Consider the following 15,604-nt stretch of genomic DNA (forward strand, 5'->3'; position numbering starts at 1 on the left):
AATTATGAGTAAGACACCCGAGCTACAATTACTGGTTGCTACACTGTTTAACGTACTACTGCTACACTCACTCTCTATCTTGAAGAAGTCTGAATTTAAAATCGGAGTGTATTTAAAGTTATCGTCCCCGTCAAATAAATGACAGGGATGTAACGACCCACTAATCTAGACTATTTGGACCATTAACGAAACTATACATAAAACTTACATTTTTACGAAAATACCATAATTTATTGAATAACTTGCAAAATAAGAGTTATTTACAAAGTAAATACCAAAATGGATATGGGATCCCATTGTCTTTAAAACAAAAACATAATTTAAAATAATAAAACATTACATAATTAGTGCGGAAAATACATATAAAAAGACATGAAACCGAAACTACATCCTCGAATCGATTAACGCTCGGCCCCTTGACTCCATTCATCATCGATACACATCCTCCAAGCGCCACGAATCTTACCGCCTCTAAGCTTATTTTCCTGCACATAAACAGAAAGGAGTGAGCCTAATGCCCAGCAAGGAAAATCTAACACAAAGTCACATACATAATTTCATAAAAACATAAAGACTTAACATAATACATATAACATACACTTATTATAATGGCCATTATCACTTGGGGTCCCATAGACTAAACAAGCATATGCCCATGGAAGTAGTGGGGTCCTACTAGCTAAGTAGGTCATATGCCCACAACCCATTTGGGGTCTTGTTAGCCATATGGGTCATATGCCCAAGCCTACAACATGCATACATAACATAACACTTTTAATAACATAAAACATATAGATACATAAGCACATAACATATTGATTCTAGCCTATTTTCCTTACCAAAGTTACCGGGATTATGGACTGAGTTGGGACTTTTGGAACACTCCGACTTATATGCTTAAGAGCTTGGATTCCCTAACCAAAATAAGAATACGGTTAGGGGACTGAGTAGAAGGTTTTGAGAAAGGAAATAACATAAAATACAGAAAGGAACTAGAGTTTTGGGTTTACCTCAAAGATTGCAAGATCAATCTAACCTCCACCGAAATACTATAGAACTCACTTCCCAAAGTGTTTGATAAGCTTATGATGTTTAAGCTTATAGTTTTTCCCCAAACCAAGTGTTTACACTCTCACACTCACTTAACACTAGCAGCTTCTGAACTTAGAGCAAATGGTGAATAATGGCTGGGTACTAGGTCCTATTTATAGAGTTTAGGAATGAAAATATCTTGATTTTACTTGAATAAAAATAATGGCTTTTTAGGTGAAAATCATTTGAATAATCGTTCAGCAGAGGCTGAAGACTCGTTCAAAAGATGCTGGACTGTTGAAGGAGTTTGAATGGCTGAAAGGAAAAGAATTCAAAAGTATTTGAAAACATGCTGGTGGAGGCGATATATCGCCCCCTATAGGCGATATATCGCCTGGACCTTTGTTCCCGAGGGGACCGTGCATCGATTCGTGTTTTCCGTATCTACGTGCTGCGATATATCGCCCCCTATAGCTGCGATATATCGGCATACGCTGAATATTTAAACACGAATTTACACATTTTTAGCTAAGTTTGAATGGAGTAAACAGCCTTGACTAAGCCCTCAACGTACTCAAAGCTGCTGACTGACCCTATAACATTCAAACTTTACCCTTATTTAATTTAATCCTCAAAAATACTTAATCCTTAATTACCATTCATAACATGTGCTTAAAATCCTATTGGTTGATGTCTAAACCTTATAATATAATAATATAATCCTTAATATCAGTCACATTAATCAAACCTTAGGTTATACTTAATATTCTTAAACTATAGGTTAAACTTAGAAAATCTATAAGTACTACTATGAGTGTCCAAATAATTCCCGATCTGAACCAAAAATCCATAGTAACAAAGATCACACTAAACATACTATAATACTACTAACAATTAGCTAAGTAAAGTTCTTGGACTCTACAATTCTCCCCTACTAAAAAGAATTTCGTCCTCGAAATTTACTTACCAAATAACTTCGGATACCGGCCTTGCATGTCCTCTTCCAACTCCCACGTTGCCTCGCGTTCAGAACTATTGCTCCATAGGACTTTAACTATAGGAAAGCTCTTGGACCGTAACTGCTTCATCCCTCTATCTAGGATGCTAACCGGTCGTTCCTCGTAACTTAAGTCTTTCTGGAGCGCTATGGTATCGTACTTGAGGACGTGAGATGGGTCTGACACATACTTGCGTAACATCGAGATGTGGAAGACGTTGTGACTATCGGCTAGTGCTGGCGGTAGGACTAGTCTATACGCAACTGGTCCCACTTTGTCCAATATCTCAAAAGGGCCTATGAATCGGGGACTGAGCTTGCCTTTCTTCCCGAACCGCTTGACACCCTTCATAGGAGATATCTTCAGGAAGACTTGATCTCCAACTTGGAACTCCACATCGCGTCGCTTGGTATCTGCATAGCTCTTCTGACGGCTTTGAACAGCAAGCATACGCTGTCTAATAAGCGTTACTGCTTCTTGAGCTTGCCTAACAGCTTCGGGCCCTAGAAGCTGCCTTTCTCCTACCTCGTCCCAGTGCAACGGTGATCGGAACCTTCTTCCATATAGCAACTCATAAGGTGCCATCTCGATCGTCGATTGGTAGCTGTTGTTGTACGAGAACTCGATCAGCGGTAAGTACTTGTTCCACGATCCTCCGAAGTCAAGTACACATGCGCGTAGCATATCCTCTAAAATCTGAATCGTACGCTCGGACTGCCCATCTGTCTGAGGATGGAAAGCTGTACTAAGACTTAACTTAGTACCCATGGCTTGCTGTAAGCTTCTCCAAAATCTTGACGTAAACACTGATCCTCTATCTGATACTAACATCTTGGGGATTCCATGCAATCGTACAATCTCTTGGATGTAGATGTCTGCATATTGGTCTGCCGTATAAGAAGTCTTAACAGGCAGAAAATGAGCCGACTTGGTTAGTCTATCTATGACTATCCAAGCAGAATCATGCTGCTTATTTGTCTTTGGCAGACCCGTCACGAAGTCCATGGCTATATCGTCCCACTTCCATTCCGGTATGCTAAGCGGTTGCAATAATCCTGCAGGCCGCTGATGCTCCGCCTTCACTTGCTGGCATACCAGACACTTAGATACATACTCCGCTATGTCCTTCTTCATCCCTGGCCACCAATAGACTGCCTTGATTTCATGAGTCATCTTGGTAGACCCTGGATGAACCGAGTATGGGGTGCTGTGCGCTTCTTCTAGGATCGTCTTCTTAATACTTTGATCGTCTGGCATGCATACCAGATCCTTATATCTCAATAAACCTTGACTGGATATTGAGAAATCTGTAGTCCTGCCTTCTTTGACTGCATCCATGTGCGTTGCTAGTGTGCTATCATGTCTCTGACCAATCCGTATGTCCTCTAGCAGATTCGATTGGATAGACAAGTTAGCCAGCTTGCCTACAACCATTTCGATTCCGGCACTGATCAGCTCCTGCTGTAGCGGCTTTTCTATTCCAGATAAGGCTGCTAAGTTCCCATAACTTTTTCGGCTAAGTGCATCGACAACTACGTTTGCCTTCCCCGGGTGGTATAGGATTTCGCAGTCGTAATCCTTTACTAATTCCAACCACCGGCGCTGCCTCATGTTAAGCTCCTTCTGAGTAAAGAAGTATTTTAAACTTTTGTGGTCCGTATAAATCTCGCACCGTTCTCCGTAAAGATAATGGCGCCAGATTTTTAACGCAAAGACCACCGTTGCCAACTCCATATCGTGAGTTGGATAGCGTTGTTCATACTCCTTTAACTGACGTGAGGCGTAGGCTATCACCTTGTCATTTTGCATCAGTACGCATCCCAATCCTAACTTTGATGCATCACAGTAGACAACGAACTTGTCGTTGGGTGTTGGGACACTAAGTACTGGTGTTGAGCAAAGCTTATCCTTAAGCAACTGGAAGCTTTCCTCACACTTACCACTCCAGTTAAACTTTTGTTGCTTCCGGGTCAGGTTGGTGAGTGGAGTGGCTATCTTAGAAAAGCCCTCTACAAACTTTCTATAGTAACCTGCTAACCCTAAGAAGCTTCTTACCTCTGACGCGTTCTTTGGTCTAGGCCAATCCTTCACGGCCTCTACCTTCGATGGATCCACTGCAACTCCGTCTTTCGATATGATGTGCCCGAGGAACGCCACTTGTGAGAGCCAAAACTCGCATTTCTTGAACTTCGCATAGAGTTGGTGCTCCTTCAATCGCGTCAAAATCATCCTCAAGTGTTCCTCGTGCTCCACCTCATCCTTGGAGTAAATTAAAATGTCGTCGATGAACACAACGACGAATTTATCCAAGTAGTCATTGAAGACCCTATTCATTAGGTCCATAAACGCGGCTGGCGCGTTAGTAAGACCAAAAGACATAACCAAGAACTCGTAATGTCCATAACGAGTCCTAAAGGCTGTCTTAGGGATATCTTCTCCCTTTACCTTGAGCTGATGATACCCAGACCGTAGATCGATCTTAGAAAATACAGTTGCGCCTCGGAGTTGATCAAACAAATCATCAATCCGAGGTAGCGGGTATTTTTTCTTAATTGTTACTTTATTCAGCTCTCGGTAGTCTATGCACATGCGCATACTTCCGTCCTTCTTCTTCACGAATAGTACCGGAGCTCCCCATGGTGAATGGCTTGGCCTAATGAAACCCAAGTATAGGAGTTCTTGTAGCTGTGTCTTTAACTCCTTGAGTTCCGTAGGTGCCATCCGGTATGGTGCCTTAGAGATAGGCTCGGTGCCCGGTACTAATTCTATCGTGAAGTCTATTTCTCTAGTTGGCGGCAATCCTGGCAAGTCATCGGGAAATACTTCTGGAAATTCTTGTATGACTCGAACATCTCCAACTTTGAGTGATGTATCCTTCTCCACATTCGTGATGTTGGCTAAGAATGCTTGACATCCTTTCTCCATCATTCTCTGAGCTTTGAGAGATGATATTAACGGGGTGCGTAGTCCTGAAGCTTGTCCCATGAAGCATAGTTTTTGGCCGTCAGGAGTATCGAATGTCACCTTCTTGCGTCTGCAGTCGATCGTTGCGCCATGCCGTGCTAGCCAATCCATGCCTAGTATGACGTCGAAGTCTTTGATCACCAGCTCTATCAGGTCTCCTTCTAGTTCCTTGTCCTCAATCTTGATTGGTACGCCTCGTACAATTCGTGATGATAGAACTACTTTGCCCGAAGGCAACTCGGTTGCAAACCTAGTTCTAAATCTTTCACTAGGTTTGTCTAGTTTATCTATCATTCCTAACGAAATATACGAATGGGTGGCTCCCGAATCAAATAATACATGACATAATTTATTGAGGATGGAAACCTGACCTGTGACCACCTTGTTGCTAGCATCCGCCTCTCCTTGGGTTAAAGCAAAAACCCGAGCAGGAACCATCTTTTCGTCCTTCTTTCCTTCCGGCTTTTACTGAGGACAGTCTCTTTTACGATGCCCTTCTTGACCACAGTTGACACACTCCTTGGTGTTGGCACGGCATTCTCCAGGGTGCTTCTTCTGACATTTGGCACATGGCGGGTATTCCACGTAGCCCGACCTATTTCCCCCATTATTTGGTCGTGCCCTTTTATTGTTGTCGGCTTGCTTGTTGTCAGGATGCCTTCTCTTCTGTCCGTTACCGTTGTTGTTGGACTGATTGTTGCCGCTATTGCTAGGCTGATTGTTGTTTCGACTGGCCTGAGGTTGGCTCTGCTGTCTGGGTTCAGGCTTGCTAGCTTCTTCTTTGCTCACGTTGGCCTGCAACCTTTCTACTTCAATTGCCGTCTCAAGAACGTCGGCATATGAAGTGTTTCCCGGGTTTGCTAACTTCACCCCCATCTCGATCTTTGGTCGGAGTCCTCTCACGAATTTGTTCACCCTCAGATAATCGGTCGGAACTAACTCTGCCGCGAACTTGGCTAAGCGATCAAACTGACGAGCATATTCCGCCACTGTTAGATTCCCTTGCTTCAGATTGGTGAACTCCTCAACTCTCGTAGCAAGTACCGCTGAATTGTAATACTTCTTGTGGAAGAGCTCCACAAATCGGGTCCACGTCATGGTGGCAGCATCGTGGGATTGCTGGACCAAATCCCACCATATCCTGGCGTCTTTCTTGAGTAAAGACGAGACGCAGGATATGCGGTCTGCATTACTGAGGTTCATGTGGGCTAGGATCGGCTCCACGTTCCTTAGCCATTCTTCTGCTTCAAAGGGGTCCGTAGTCCCTTCGAAGTTCGGAGCGTGCTGCTTGCGGAACCTCTCGTACACTGGCTCCATGTGCTGCACAGGATATGGAGCGTAATTCGTCATAGGCCATCCCCCATATGGACCAACTTGTTGGGGTGCTGGGGCCATTGGCTGTGGCTGTGGCTGCGGCTGTGGCGGAGGCTGAGGCTGAGATTGAGCCTATTGGCGTTGTTGCTGCAGAAGTTCCTCGACTTGCTGTCGCAGTCTGGCAATCTCTGCAGTGTTGTCATCTGGCTGTGCCGGCGCGTTGCGGCGAGCAGTAGCACGCACTCCCCTTCGGCGAACGGCAGGGACCGCATTGGTCGCTGGAACATCGTTGGAGGCGTTTCCATTGGTGCGTGCAGATCTTCGGAGAGACATCGTAGCAGAGTTTTAACAGTTGAAAGAAACATGTTAGAACTTTTCCTAATAGGCTCTAAGGCAAAAACTTATTCTAAACAAACATATCTCGGACCTATTTATTATGACTTCTTATGAAAAATTATATAGGTCTTTATTTATTATTAGAGCGGGTTTCTAAACTTAGAAAAACAAGTCATCTTTATTTTCTAAGTGTGTTTCTAATCATCCTATATGACTTAATTCTCAGGCTCGAAACTTATCTTTGTTCCAAAGTTAACCATATTGAGGGAGGGCTGGGATCAGTAAAATCGTTCCCACTACTAAGGCCCCCTAACTCTCAATAAGGAAACCAGGTTCATTGATTTGTATCCACCCTCACAGAACTTAGTCATTATTCATTTTATTTAGTATTTATTATGATTGCAAAAATAGAATCAAACTCACACATGATATTCAAATAGCATGTTATTCATTTAGAAAACAAATTTCACTTATTACAATCAAAAGTAAATAAAACAAATAAAAACTACTAATCTAAAAATCGGGATCTTCTACATCTGATCCGTCATCTAACATATCATCATCTATTGCCTCATAGTCATCATTATCATGAGCATCAAAATGCCCTCTAGGAAGGTTGGTGAGAATCCTATTCTTTTGCTCTTTGGTGAACTGAAATTCAATTTTTGAGGTGAACCTAACTAAGAGGAAATAGTATCTCATTGCTAAGGGTAGTTCATCCTCCTCATGCATCTCTTCCCATATCTCTTCTAATGCTGCTATTACAGAATGAAAATCTTTAAACAACCTAATTACTAATACATATTGCTCGGTTGATCTTAGCATTATTTGTTTAGCCTCTTGAAGGCCACCTATCGCTTGGTGAAACAAAAGCAACCTTCGAGTAATCCTTTCTAGGGCTCCTACGGTGTTTCTTGGCTCCCTTATTCTTTTTAAGGCCTTAATGGCTCGGATATCTTGGTAGGTTAAGGCTCCGTTCATTCTTAACTGAAACATAAACACTAAAGTTATTAGCTATACACATAGACAAAGTAACTTGTAACTTGTAACTTAAACACTTACTTGGCGGTCCGATTCGGAGCTTTGAGCATGTGTATCGAGGAGAACTTCATGCGGAGGAACCGTTTCTCTGATACCAACTGTAACGACCCACTAATCTAGACTATTTGGACCATTAACGAAACTATACATAAAACTTACATTTTTACGAAAATACCATAATTTATTGAATAACTTGCAAAATAAGAGTTATTTACAAAGTAAATACCAAAACGGATATGGGATCCCATTGTCTTTAAAACAAAAACATAATTTAAAATAATAAAACATTACATAATTAGTGCGGAAAATACATATAAAAAGACATGAAACCGAAACTACATCCTCGAATCGATTAACGCTCGGCCCCTTGACTCCATTCATCATCGATACACATCCTCCAAGCGCCACGAATCTTACCGCCTCTAAGCTTATTTTCCTGCACATAAACAGAAAGGAGTGAGCCTAATGCCCAGCAAGGAAAATCTAACACAAAGTCACATACATAATTTCATAAAAACATAAAGACTTAACATAATACATATAACATACACTTATTATAATGGCCATTATCACTTGGGGTCCCATAGACTAAACAAGCATATGCCCATGGAAGTAGTGGGGTCCTACTAGCTAAGTAGGTCATATGCCCACAACCCATTTGGGGTCTTGTTAGCCATATGGGTCATATGCCCAAGCCTACAACATGCATACATAACATAACACTTTTAATAACATAAAACATATAGATACATAAGCACATAACATATTGATTCTAGCCTATTTTCCTTACCAAAGTTACCGGGATTATGGACTGAGTTGGGACTTTTGGAACACTCCGACTTATATGCTTAAGAGCTTGGATTCCCTAACCAAAATAAGAATACGGTTAGGGGACTGAGTAGAAGGTTTTGAGAAAGGAAATAACATAAAATACAGAAAGGAACTAGAGTTTTGGGTTTACCTCAAAGATTGCAAGATCAATCTAACCTCCACCGAAATACTATAGAACTCACTTCCCAAAGTGTTTGATAAGCTTATGATGTTTAAGCTTATAGTTTTTCCCCAAACCAAGTGTTTACACTCTCACACTCACTTAACACTAGCAGCTTCTGAACTTAGAGCAAATGGTGAATAATGGCTGGGTACTAGGTCCTATTTATAGAGTTTAGGAATGAAAATATCTTGATTTTACTTGAATAAAAATAATGGCTTTTTAGGTGAAAATCATTTGAATAATCGTTCAGCAGAGGCTGAAGACTCGTTCAAAAGATGCTGGACTGTTGAAGGAGTTTGAATGGCTGAAAGGAAAAGAATTCAAAAGTATTTGAAAACATGCTGGTGGAGGCGATATATCGCCCCCTATAGGCGATATATCGCCTGGACCTTTGTTCCCGAGGGGACCGTGCATCGATTCGTGTTTTCCGTATCTACGTGCTGCGATATATCGCCCCCTATAGCTGCGATATATCGGCATACGCTGAATATTTAAACACGAATTTCCACATTTTTAGCTAAGTTTGAATGGAGTAAACAGCCTTGACTAAGCCCTCAACGTACTCAAAGCTGCTGACTGACCCTATAACATTCAAACTTTACCCTTATTTAATTTAATCCTCAAAAATACTTAATCCTTAATTACCATTCATAACATGTGCTTAAAATCCTATTGGTTGATGTCTAAACCTTATAATATAATAATATAATCCTTAATATCAGTCACATTAATCAAACCTTAGGTTATACTTAATATTCTTAAACTATAGGTTAAACTTAGAAAATCTATAAGTACTACTATGAGTGTCCAAATAATTCCCGGTCTGAACCAAAAATCCATAGTAACAAAGATCACACTAAACATACTATAATACTACTAACAATTAGCTAAGTAAAGTTCTTGGACTCTACAAGGGAATTGGAAAATTATCTAAGAGAAAAAGGTTAGTACCGTTCTCATCTGATGATTCAAGAATAGGATCTGGGTGTTTAGAAACCTTCTGTTTTCCTTTTCCTGAAGGAGCAAGGGCAGTAGCTGCTCGCGGGGTGCTGGTGGGTTCCCTGATAGTCACCTCGTTTCCCTCCTCCTCGGAGGTTGTGACACGTTGTGGTGCTGCTTGGGAAATTCTCCACCGGTAGCACTCCCCGCAGTTGTATCCCTCACATCCTAGTGAAGGGCCAAAAGGCCAACCAGCCTTAGATTATTCTCCGTGACCAGCTCTTTGACACTTTTTCTATGTTAGTCATGCTGGCCAGGGATGCTGCTCGAATATCCATCTCTGGAGTAGGAGCTGTTCGTTGTCATGGACCTGAAGAATACTAATTTTCTAAGGAATGTGCAGAAAAGCTAAACTGAATTAAACGACCAGAGAATAAATAAATTACCTCCTTGAGTGAAGGCGAGATTGTTGGCGACCAAGTCTGTTGTTAAAAATTACTCCTGGAAGTACTTTCCTACGTTGGACTTGTAGGTGATCTCACTCAGGAAGGTGCGAGCATATTCCTGATGGTAAAAATGGAAGAACCTCGTGTTGTTGTGATTGGGGTTGGACTTGAGATCAAATAAGTAATTGATCTCATGCGGCGTAGGCACAGACCACTTTTTGTGGCTATACATGATATAGAGAGTAGAGAGGACTCTATATCCCTTTGGGGTGATTTGAAAGGGGGCGACCTCAAAATAGTTGGCCACCCCCTGGAAGAATGGATGAAGAGGCAAGGTTGCCCCTGCCTCAATGTGGTATCGCAACCAGGCGCTGTAGGCGCACCCAGGCAGGTTTGCCCACTGGTCGATGGAAGGTTTGTTTAGGGTGATCCCAGAAAGTCCGTACTTTTTGAGATAATTCCCTATCATCCTAGTTGTAATATTGCTAGGAGGTACCACATACCATTCGACCTCTGGTCGAAGGACATCACGAGGTCGGGCTTTCATTTGGATCCCTGGCTGAGGGGTGTTTTCAGAATGTGGGCTGGTCGAGGAATTTTCAGCCTGAGGAGCAGGCTGTTTGCCAGGAGGAGAGTTTTTTCTATTCTTTTGGGCAGTGGATTTTACTCAACCCATGTTTGATAGACTGGTTGAAGGTCTGTTAGAGGGATTATGGGAAAAAGGAATCTCCGGGATAAGTATCGATGACTAATCCTGATCTTCAAGCAACTGGGCAAGCAAGTCGTTGTCGATCGGCCTCTCACCTCCCCATGGATCATGCATGAAAATCTGCGAACAGAGAAGGGGAGATGAGAATCTACGGCCAAAAGACCAAGAAAGTGTAAAAGTTGGAATAACGTTGCTCGTGTATAAAAGTTAAGCTTTTATACAACCAGTAGCATTATGACAAAGACACTAAATTCTATGCGAATAGTTTGGAAAACGGATTAGGAAAAAATTTTCGACTCTGAGTTGGGGCGGGAAAAATCCATTTTTCCTACATGCTTAAAAATCGAATTTTTACTTCGATTTCATGCCCTAAGTCAATAATCCTAACTCCCAAGCCGATTCCTAAGTCTCGTATAGTGTTTTTTCCTTATCCTATCATGCTAATATCTATATGCCCATCTACCCCAAAAACAATTTCATTCAAGAACATTCAAGAAATCAAGGTTCGAAACAGATATATAATCGATATAGCATGGCATCTCGACGACTGCAAAATTTGAGAAACTTACTTGAATGAAGATTGGAGTAAATCTCTGAGACACTAAGGCAGGTGGCTAGGCAGGAACTTCATGGATCATCAAGATCGTCCAAGTTTCTGGGTTTTCTACGCCTTGTTCTTCAGTGTTCTTGAGGAAAAAGTGAAAAGTAAAAAGTGAAAGATGATTCTGAGGGGTTATTTATATTGATCGAGGAGCAGTTACCAAGGTAATCATAAGGGGTAACTTTCCAAGGCATGGGTAAGTGTAATAGCCGTCAAACCACTTTTGGGAAATCGCAAAGATATGATTGGTTGCCTTTTTCGAGAAGGCATGGGCGGCTCTGACAGATTTGATAGGGCATACGAAAAGATGGTCGCCTAAGTTTACTTTATGCTGGTCGCAGTAAAATAAACTTATGGGGGAGGGGGGGAAAATTTTACCCAAAAAATGGCTCCGGATGATGTGGCAGGATTGACTTACACGTGGCTGGCACATGGTGGTTTCAAGTGAATGAATCTATTTGACCATCGACAAGAGAGTTATTGATTTATCAAGCCTCATGCTTAGGTACGACCAGTCTGGTCGCATACTTTCATTTATTTCCTTTTGGATGCGCAATCTTGTAATATTTGCATTAATTGTATTTTCCTTTATTACCTTGATACACAAGTCTTAATTGTAATTAAGGCCCATCAGCCCATGTAACCTTCTTGAGCTTATAAATAAGAATCAAAGGGCTCAAGGAAGGGACTTTTGATTTTCGGAACTTTGATCTTTGTACTCAGAGAGGAGAATATAGTGTGATTATTCGCTGAAGTTGTAATCTTCTCAAGGCTTGTGAAACTCGTGAACCCTAGTTCATTGATCATAGTGTTGGGATTCAATATCAATAAGAACACTAAGTGGACGTAGGTCATTACCATCCAATTGGGGCCGAACCACTATAAATCATTTGTGTAGTTTGCTTTCCATTTGATTTTTCTTCTTGTTTTCATTTCATTTTCTATCGTTTATCTGACTCCGTATCGTTGATCAATTTGAGGGTCAAAAAGTATGCAGAACGGTATGTGAGGGAGATTGTGCGTCTCCATGGGGTTCCCAAGTCTATAGTATCATATCAGGATCCTATATTCACCTCCAAGTTTTGGGGTAGTTTACAAAAGGCTATGGGAACTCAGCTAAAGTTCAGCACGACCTTTAATCCTAAGACTGATGGAAAGTCTGAAAGGATGATTCAGATATTGGAAGACATGCTTAGGGCGTGTGTGAAAGGCTTTGATGGATCTTGTAGTAAGTATCTCCTGTTGATTGAGTTCTCATACAACAACAGTTATCAATCAACGATTGGAGTAGCCCCATACAAGATGTTATATGGAAGGAGGTGTAGATCTCTCATTCATTGGGATGAGATGGGTGAGAGGAATTATTTGGGACCGGACATGGTTTAGAAGAATAATGAGGCTATCGAGAAGATCTAAGCTCGAATGCTCGCTTTACAAAGCAGACAGAAAAGCTACGTTGATCCTAAGCGTAGGGACGTGGAGTTCGAGGTAGGGGACCATGTGTTTCTGCAAGTCTCACTGTTGTGAGGGGTGAGAAGATTTGGAAAAAAGGGCAAGCTGAGCCCTAGATTCATCAAGATCCTAGAGAGGATTGGGCTAGTGGCCTACAGATTGGCTCTGCCACCATCGTCGTCAGAAGTTCATGACGTATTCCACATTTCTATGCTTTGGAAGTACGTCTTAGATACGACTCATGTGTTGAAGTATGAGGACTTGGAGTTGCAGACAAATTTGTCATATGAGGAACAACCAGTTCAGGTCCTAGATAGGAAAGACAAGGTTCTACGGAACAAGACAATTCCTCTAGCCAAAGTATTGTGGAGGAATAGCATGGTCAAGGAAGCGACCTGGGAGATTAAGTCATCGATGTGGGATCGGTATCCCAAGTTATTCAGGTAAATTTCGAGAACGAAATTCTCAGTATGAGGGGATAGTTGTAACGACCCAAAATCACTAATGAGGCTTAGGGCCTTGATTAGCGTGTCAGAAGGGTATAATTGGTATATATGAATGTTTAAATAGTTAAATGTGTGACTATGTGGCATGCATGATTAATATGATTATATGAATATGTTAAATGCATTTTTATAAGTATTAGATTTGAATGTGTGCCCTTTATAGCTTATAATGGCATATTTGTAATTTTGGCTCGTTAAAGGCATAAATGTGATTATATGTGATAAATTGTTGAGACCACATTATTATGTGGATATATTTGTAGTATATGGCTCGAGACGTTCCTAGTGAGCGGATTAGTGAAATAGTCATAGCGGGGTTTAATACCCGGCTCGGGGGGAGCCTAGGGGTATTTTTGGGAATTTAGAGGATATTTTGGGATTTATAGATATTGAGTAAGTATTTGGAAATTAAATGGACTCGATAGGATTAATTGGTGAATGTTAGGAAAACTTGAGGAATTAGCGGGAACCGAAAATGGAATGACCATTTTACCCCTTAGTACGCTTAGAAGATTATAGGCTTAAAGGGGCATAATGGTCTTTTGTTTAAACAAGGGATATATTCAGTAACACTCTTAGGAATAGTCAGAAAGTGGTGGAATACTCTCAGCTCTCTCTCCATCTCACGGTTTCTCTCTCTCACTTGTGTTTGGAAGTTGAAGGAAAAACATAGAACGAGGGTTAAGGTGATCAAGTTTAGGGAAATTCTGTGGGGAAATCTTGAGGAATTCAAGCATCAAACTAGGGAATTCAGCTAGGGAACTTGGGGGTTTAAGATCAAGAGTAGGAGGCAGAAACTTTGTGGAGATTCAACAAGCAATTGAGGTTTATCGCCAAGGCTCAGGACTGAGAATCATGCTCGGGACCATTCGCTATCCTCCGCTCGGAATTCAAGGTAAGAAAACTGCACCCTTGTGTGGTTATGAATGGGACTAAGATTTCCCAATAATTGATTGCCTGTACTAGGTGTTCGTAAGATTAATGTGATATACATGATTGACCGTCCTAAGGGATTCGGGGCTGACGGTAAGCGTACTGAGCGCAACCTAACCTAAGCGAGTCGGGGTCAGCTAGATCAGTAGGGGCTCAGCCTAAGTGTGCCAAACCTGATTATCTGAGAACTTGAGATTATTTGTTTATCATTGATTAATTGAATATTCGTACTCTCTTTTATGTTTAAATGAGATAAGCTTGATCGAATACTCTTATTGCTACATGTGTTTGTTGTTTTTGGTTTTCTTGCTGGGCCTTGGCTCACGGGTGCTACGTGGTGCAGGTAAAGGCAAAGGGAAACTGGACAACCCATGAGTTGGAGAGCTCTGGGGGTAGAATGTACATAGTTAGCTACTCGACCGCCACGACCGAGGAAAAGTACAAGGACAAAAGCCTGAAACTTGTATTTTTCCATTAGAGTGGCCACTGGTTGTATATAACTTTTGAAAATTGTAAATTTATCTCTTAACCTTGTTTTTGGGATCCCATGTACCAAACATCTATTTTAATGAAAATTAACCGTCTACAATCAAAATCTTTTAATCCTAACCTGATTATTAACTTTAGGTTCACATTTTTGTCCAAATTGCTTGTTAGCAAGTCCTGCACTATTTCAAATACACAGTGTAACGATCTTGTTTATCCAGGGCGATACAGAGGTTCTGCAAAGAAGTCACTAGGCAGTTAACTCCTGAGATTCTGAAACATCCAGTCGGCTATACTACTCAATCTGACATAGCTAGTTGGATTAAACTCCTTTTTGATATAACTGGTCGGATGAAACTCCTTTCTGGTATAATTGGTCGGATAAAACACTTTCTAACCAGTTAAATCCTTACCTGGTCGGACAAACTGCCCTTTTGACGTGTCTGGTCGGGTATGACTCCCTCCTGACCAGACAAAACCATCTTCTCGCTCTTTCGACCAGTGATATCACAAATCCGTAAGTCATTTTCTAACCTTTGTCCTTCCCTTGGTTAACATACTTACTGACCATTAACGCTCCACCAGGTAGCCATGAGTTGCCACCTTTCACCTATCATTGCCCCATCATTAAACTGAAATTTTGGGGATAACACCCTTATAAGCTATACAGGGCCCACATGCATATCTAATACTCATCAACAAGCATGCCACATAGTCACACATTTAACCAATTAAACATACATATATCTAATTATGCCCTTCCGGCACGCTAATCAAAGCACTAAGCTGTAACACCCTGGTTACCCCAGAACAGTTACGGTGAACAGTGAGCCGGAAATTTGACCCGCTACCC

General features: G+C 41.5%; 2 long non-coding RNA genes across 2 annotated transcripts; both read right to left on the reverse strand.

Annotated features, from left to right (window-relative positions):
• Positions 1 to 306: 306 nt before the first annotated feature.
• On the reverse strand, positions 307 to 1,169 carry LOC133833850 (uncharacterized). Its single transcript, XR_009893169.1, has 3 exons — positions 1,011 to 1,169; positions 840 to 914; positions 307 to 485 (listed from the first exon to the last, which is right to left on the reverse strand). It is a non-coding gene; the product is annotated as an uncharacterized LOC133833850 (long non-coding RNA).
• A 6,689-nt stretch (positions 1,170 to 7,858) lies between these two features.
• On the reverse strand, positions 7,859 to 8,805 carry LOC133833851 (uncharacterized). Its single transcript, XR_009893170.1, has 3 exons — positions 8,647 to 8,805; positions 8,476 to 8,550; positions 7,859 to 8,121 (listed from the first exon to the last, which is right to left on the reverse strand). It is a non-coding gene; the product is annotated as an uncharacterized LOC133833851 (long non-coding RNA).
• Between the last annotated feature and the right edge of the window lie 6,799 nt (positions 8,806 to 15,604).

This window comes from Humulus lupulus, chromosome 5 (assembly GCF_963169125.1).
Source record: "Humulus lupulus chromosome 5, drHumLupu1.1, whole genome shotgun sequence".
NCBI lineage: Eukaryota > Viridiplantae > Streptophyta > Magnoliopsida > Rosales > Cannabaceae > Humulus > Humulus lupulus.